Below are 6,149 nucleotides of genomic sequence, written 5' to 3'. Positions count from 1 at the left end.
TAGAAAAGAAGTTTGCAAGGCTTCCTGAACCCAGCATTATTAGAAACTTGGCTTCTGTCTTTCATGGGAAACACATTGTTTCCGTTATAGTAGAACTGGCCTAAACTTATCGGACATGATACATCATAAAGAACAAGGCCACATTTGAAAAACTAAACCAGGCCTGGGTTCTTTGATCCATGCCAGACATATCAGAAATTTGAGGATCAGTGGATCAAGGATAGGAAACCTATTTGCCTTGTAGACAATGGCATGGTACAGAGGGTGCTTCAGTTCGCAGAGATACACAGAATTCTGATAGCGCATAACTCATTGAAGGCCATCTCCGTGTCAGCTCTTATAAACAGGAAATATCCTTATCCTGCTTCCTCAACTCTGATTTCAAACTAACCTTCCAAAGCAATTTCAGGTTATCAGAAGTCCTCTCACGTATCTGCCTTCCTCTTAGCCTGCATGGCAAGTCGAGCATCTCTCCTGCCCAAATTCCTTGTAATCAGTCCAAATACTGATTCGAACTCTTTTTGTACGTTTCAGGCTCTTCTTCCAAACCTTTATTTTCTTCTTTGAACTCTCTCCAATCTTTCTTCGTTTGGTCAAGCACAGTGAGCATTGACTTCTTTTTCACTTGTTCAAGAACAGCATAACAGCAGAAGCAGGGCCAGTTGATGCTTTGCCTTTATCAAATGCTTCTTTTCAGCTGGTATCAATGAGTTTCTTGACTTCAATCTCTTCACCAGCAAGTCTCGAACTTCAGTAACCTGCACGTGTGACAAAGTCTTTATAAAGAATCGCAGTACATAAGCTAAAACTTTAATAGAGAGAACCATAACTCTGACAATGCAGCTACTTTATTAAGGAACCCATTCAGTCCACTTGAGGATAACTGGAACTCAGAAATGTGCTAAGGTGACTGGAGTGATTAGGATCAGCTCTCTCATACAGGTTTTACATGACAACTTTTAAATTTCTCCAATTCATCACAGAAACAAAGATGAATCTTCAATCAGAATTCAGCCAATAAGCAGCACTGGCCAGATTGAGTTTACACTAATACAGTATACGGTACTGAGGAAAATCTTAGAAAAGACGCTAATTATATCCAAGAGGGAACAGAGATCAGTCAAATTAGTTGCAATTCCTGTAGGTAAATACAAGCAAAGCAATACTTTTTCCCCCACAGACATAGCAAGAATCCTTAAAGATAGAAAAATCCACCAGATCAAGCATTGTGAACAAAATAATGAGTGCAACTCCGTTCTCCCTTGGCCCGAACTGCAGCATCAGCATCTTTAACTGCTGAAAGACCAGCTGAAGCAAGCTTTTCTGCATCCGTCACTCACTAATACCATTTTCAATGATACTGGGACGCTTCTCAGGTGTGCCTTCTGCAGTTGATGATGTCTTCTTTAGTGCCAAACCAAGGACATTCATTCAATTCTGGAGTACAAAAACAAAGGAAAAGAAAAACTGTATCTGGCTCCCAATGGTTATGCTATATAATTTTTTGGAAAAAAAATAGAATGATCTGAGTGGATGAGACCTGTGAAGAAGGCTTGGAAGAAGTTTTGTTAATACTTGAACTCTGGTTTTTTAAGGTGCATTTGAGAGCCTTGCCAGACACTCCTTTATTCCTCTGCTGCCAGACAGCATCTAACCGAGATTTCCTTTCTGCTATGGAAACACATTTGCACATTTTGCATCAGATGAGATCAATGGCACATTTTTGGGCCATCAAAGGTGGGAGAAAAAAAAGAGAAAAGAAGGCAGGGAATAAATGGGGATTCCAAAGTAAGACTAGTTTATACAGAAAGTGCGCTGATTGAACGGCGTAGGAGTCTCTTACCAGCTTCTTCAGGCTGCGTTTGTAACGGAGGAGGAACAAATGCAACATCTTGGTTCGCCTTCAGCTCCATGCGATCCATTATTTCTAGATTAACTGGCAGACAACAGCAAACTACCATAAAAAATGTTATACAAAATCCAATACGCAGATATATTAAAAGAACCAAAGAACATGAGCTATAAACAAGGCATCCGGTTAGTGCATCGAAAATTCTATCTGCACATTAACATATTCACACACGGAAAAGAAAAAAAAAAGGAAAAACCAAAAGAAAGTGGGGATCTTTGCAATATTAACAAGCATGTATGAACGAGAAGAAAGTAGGGGTTGGGGGGGGGGGGGGGGGGTTGGAAGGGTAAGGGGGACCAGGGGGTACTTTCTAATTCCTGTATCCAACTAAAAAACATATACGCCATAAATAAAATTTTTTTAAAATTATTTTGGATTCACTACTAACTGTTGAATTTTTCTTTTCGTAGTTTAATCAGAAGCATCCCATAGTCAATGAGTATAGCAACAAATTCGAGTTTTTCAGTGGACAAAAGATTAATTGAAGAATATAGAAAAGCTCCAAGAATTTTTTTTTAAATCCATCTCTTGATTATCCCAAGGGGAGGAAGATGCATTATGTTCAAAACTTCTCTTCTAACAGTCAATTTTAGAGAACTCCAAAAAAAAAAATCAAACTTTTAAACATTCATGGGCCGTAAGGGGCACAGCACAGTGATGTGGAGCAGATTATTCCACTTAGATGCACTCTTCGTGACTTCCTCTTTCATTTCTTGTTGGTAGACAATCTCGCAATCCAGCCCACACCCACTTATCAGCCCAAGCCTGCTTTGTAATGAATACTTAAAATCCAAAATCACTGTTGGCCTACAATGGACAAGTAGCAATGGGCTTAGATTAGGTTCTGTTGGCTGCAAAAACATACCAAGCACTTTGACGCTGAATTGAGGGCTTAATTCCGATATTTTGGCCGATGATCCACTCAAGTCCCTAAACTTCAAAATGAGACATTTAACTTTTTAAACTTATAAATCCGTCCCAATTAAAGAAAAATGTTGACCGACTTGTGAACACCGTTATTGGTCAAAGAGTGTGTGAAACGCGTTCCGTTAATGAAGATTGGTGAATGTTGGAACTCAAAAGGACAAGGACATAAATATAATTTTGGGTGATAAATTAAGAACAAACAAAGAAAAAATTTTGAAGACCGATAACTGTTGAACATTGTTTGTTTGTTTCCTCTGTCTTGAATGAAAAAATAGAGAGCATAGTCATGGAAAAATAAACTCCCAAACAATTGAGAAGATATAGGCAGGATTGTCCAATCGGGGTTGAGAGACAATGAAGATTGCATTCATGGGAAGGAAGCGTGTAACGCCCCGAGGCAGAAGAAAGGGAAAAATTTATGGTGAATAGAGTTTTGTGGGGGAATCCGGCCAGAAGCCGTGCAAATTCCTTATATTTTTCTTAAAATTCCCTTTTCTATGACAAATACCACTTTATAGTGGCCCTACTACTCAATCACCCCACAATAAGTGCCAATGAACCTAGAAAGTAGGGTTTCACACTTCGGTTTCAAGATTGGAACAGATTAGGGTTTTCGCGATTTTTTTCGCCGGATGAATTTTCGGTACAGAGTAAGGATTAAATTTGGAGATTAAAAGTGACTTTTAAGTGAGAAATAATATGTGATTAGTAGCAATGATATAAGGTTAGTGAATGGGAAGTAAAAACCCTAATACGTGTGTTTTTAAGAAAAACGGCGCGAACCGGCGGGTCCCGCGTACTACCGATTGAACGCACCACTTGACCACCATTTTCTTACCAAACAAGTTTATTGACTTTTGCACAAAATATCTTCTTAAATTGCCGCAGCTTTGACCGAAATTGAGGCTAGAAAATGCAAGAAAGAAAGAGAAAAAAAGAAAGGTGGTAGGCTTCTTGACCAAGACTTGGTCTTTCCATTTAAACACCAAAATTCAGCATTTTCCTCTTCATTTGCTGCTGCTGGCCGAGAGGAGCAAGAAAGAAAAACACCAAGGGAAAACACTCCATTTCCTCCTTGATTTGCTTCAACCCAAGTAACAAATCCAATTCTAAACCGATTAAAGTACTAAGTGTGAGTTGGGAAGCTTGAGGAACCAAGAAATACCAAAGGGGGTGAAGGATCACTCTACCAAGTCTTGCTTTTGAGATCTGGACTCCAAGCCTGGAGTATAATTGAACGTGAATACTTGAAGCACTATATTTTGAGTGAGTGATCCCTCGACTGTCCCAAAGCTACTTTTGAACTAATTCTTACATTTATTACTCCATTGCATATTATTTGGGGTTCGGGTGTGTGCCATGACATAATTTGGCTCCAACGAGTTCCTGGAAAGTCTTGTGCTTAGAACCAATGTCTCCACTATTGTTTACACATTCTTGGGAGCACGATGGCTCCTTACTTCTGTTTCATGGTTACTTGATCTAAACGAGCATTGGATATTTAAGTACAAGAACTTCACTGGCTCACATGAGCAATAAATGAACATTTGATCACTGCATCATGACATCATATTAATGCTTTATTGTAAAATATACTTGGCTGTTGATTTTACTGGTCACTCGCTGAGCTTCTAGCTCACCCCCTATTATCTTCTTCTCCCCACAGGGATCGAGGTAAAGGAAGAACTTGTATTTGGATCTTTGTGTGGCTGGATGGCGTACATCTTGTATAGTTTAGTTTTGGTTTTGGTTTATGTACTTTTGGGCTTGTATAAATATTTGGCATTGAATCGGATGTAAATCTACATTTTACGCTTAGAACTAGTTTCCGCTTCGCTTATGATATGTAATTTTGGAGAATTGGATGTATTATTTGAGTTGTACCTTGTAATTTACTTGAGGAATGTAGTAAGTGAGTGAGTCCCGGCGAGAGCTGGGCAGGCGGCCCGCTAAACCCTCTGGTACGCCTTAGGGGGAGGTGGGGTCGTTACAAATGGTATCAGAGCTTAGGCTTCAAATCTTTGTAGTGTATCCTAGGCTTAAAGTTTAGGATGCCGGACTGTGGGATTGGTTTGTATGTTCAGTGCTCTTTTGGAGCGTTAGTTGTGAATCTTGAAAATGGTATACGTAAGATATGACTTGATGAGCTTCGTTTATGACCATATGGTCTGAGTCGTGAAGTTTCTTAGTTTGAATTCTTGTACTTGTGTACCCGATACTTTTCCTGAGGAAATGCTCGTGAATTTTAGACGGAATATGGTTTAACGTACGATGATGTGAATAGAAACTATGATTGAATTTGAGATAAGTTGTAATGGCACAGGTTAGAGCGCAGAAGATTTTGTCTTTTACTCAAGACTTAACTGAATGAGGAAATTGAAATAATGACTTGGACTTGTCCAATAAGTGTTGGCTTGGGGTTTTGATACATTATGGTGGTGGCTGGATTGTTGAGAAAATTTTTGATTTTTCAACCTTCATCTAGTCTTCTTGTTTGATTAAGGATGGCACCACCCAATTTGTAAGTGTTGGGATTTGAACTACTTGAACTGCCTGAGACTGACTTTGAACTGTCGGAAACTGACTAGGCTGAGTTCACTTGAGACTTGAACATTGTTAGGCAAGTGTGCTTTTACGTACACTTAGTGGTCGTGATTTGACTGAATATATGGTATTTCATTTACGCATGAGCAAGTAGTTTGGTTTGTATACGACCTGTAAGTAGACTTGAATTTGAATCGGCTAGTGTACCCTTACATACACTGGATAGACCTGACCTAACTGAAAATAGGGTATCTCTTTTACTCTTGAGCAAGTATTTTGATTTGTATATGATCTGTATATGGATTTGAGTTCGATGACTGCTTGAGAGTGTGAATTGCTGGGCATAAGCTAGGCGAGTGAGTTTCTACTCGTACCCGTGTTCCTTGAACCTGAAATAATTGACCCTGCTTTTGAACCGATATACTTGAGCCCTGCTTTTGACTCTGTTTCTGAACATTTTCGTACTTGTTTGGTTGTAGACCGGCTACTACTCCTCTGTAGCGGTTGAACTGAACCTCTCTGATGAGGTATTGCCTGTTGTGTTACCAAGCACCGCCATTCTCCTGGCGAGGCATACCTGTTGTGTTTCCAAGCACCATCAGGGATGAAATTCTTGAACTGAACCTCTCTGATGAGGTATTGCCTGTTGTGTTACCAAGCACCGCCATTCTTTTGGCGAGGCATGCCTGTTGTGTTTCCAAGCACCATCAGGGATGAAACTTTGACTTGAGGCTCTCTGGTGAAGTTTAGCCGTTGTGCTAACTTG

At 39.7% G+C, this 6,149-nt stretch overlaps 1 long non-coding RNA gene across 1 annotated transcript; it reads right to left on the bottom strand.

Moving 5' to 3' along the window:
- LOC140010721 (uncharacterized) lies at nucleotides 1–2,069 on the bottom strand. Its single transcript, XR_011817822.1, has 2 exons — nucleotides 1,844–2,069; nucleotides 1–1,668 (listed from the first exon to the last, which is right to left on the bottom strand). It is a non-coding gene; the product is annotated as an uncharacterized lncRNA (long non-coding RNA).
- Nucleotides 2,070–6,149: the final 4,080 nt, after the last annotated feature.

Source organism: Coffea arabica, chromosome 7c (genome assembly GCF_036785885.1).
Source record: "Coffea arabica cultivar ET-39 chromosome 7c, Coffea Arabica ET-39 HiFi, whole genome shotgun sequence".
NCBI classification, from domain to species: Eukaryota; Viridiplantae; Streptophyta; class Magnoliopsida; order Gentianales; family Rubiaceae; genus Coffea; species Coffea arabica.
This window is presented reverse-complemented; position numbering and strand designations above follow the sequence as displayed.